This window comes from Buteo buteo, chromosome 17 (genome assembly GCF_964188355.1).
Source record: "Buteo buteo chromosome 17, bButBut1.hap1.1, whole genome shotgun sequence".
Lineage (NCBI taxonomy): Eukaryota > Metazoa > Chordata > Aves > Accipitriformes > Accipitridae > Buteo > Buteo buteo.
The window spans coordinates 4,795,245-4,795,976 of NC_134187.1; positions in this window are offsets into that span (position 1 = coordinate 4,795,245).

Here is a 732-nt window from a genome sequence, read left to right on the forward strand (position 1 = left end):
CTGGGTACAAAACCCTAGCGCCAAGCAAGTGCGGTAACATTCAACACAGCTCTTATTTTCTTTGCAATATTACACCTCGATTTCAACTTATATTTTTTTATCTTGTTCAAATTATTCCCTTTGAGCTTCTTTAAAGAAGTGCACCTACAGAATTCGGAAACAACTGGCTTTGATTTGAAAAAGCAAAAAAAAAAAAAAGAAAAGTATCAGAATATCAGAATTGTGGATTTTTTTTCTCTGTACCTGATATATTGTGTAGGGATCTCTAGTCCTCTTTGAAGAAGCTCATAAGCCAAGCGGGCAAAGCTTTAGGAAACAGAAGAAAATAAAATAGTGCATACTCCTGAGAAAGAATTACATACTCATATCACTCATTTTTTGTTGTTGTTAACAGTTCTTTAAAAATGGGGGAAGGTATCTCTCACACACACTATTCAAGGAAATTAAGGACTGAAACATTGGCATAGTTAGGAATATAAAACTCCCTAGAGAAAAAGAGGAGATCTCAGAAAATTAAGAAATCAGCTGACATTTTACCAGACCTTACTTTCAAATTTTGCAACCCATTATAGACAAGGCATTTTACCATCAAAGGCAAGTACTAAATTACAAAGGTATGTTTGCATGCATGAATATGTGTGGCTATACACACATATTATATATATATATATATGGATATACCCATATATATCCATATATATATACAAACATACATAGGATACACACGCACCC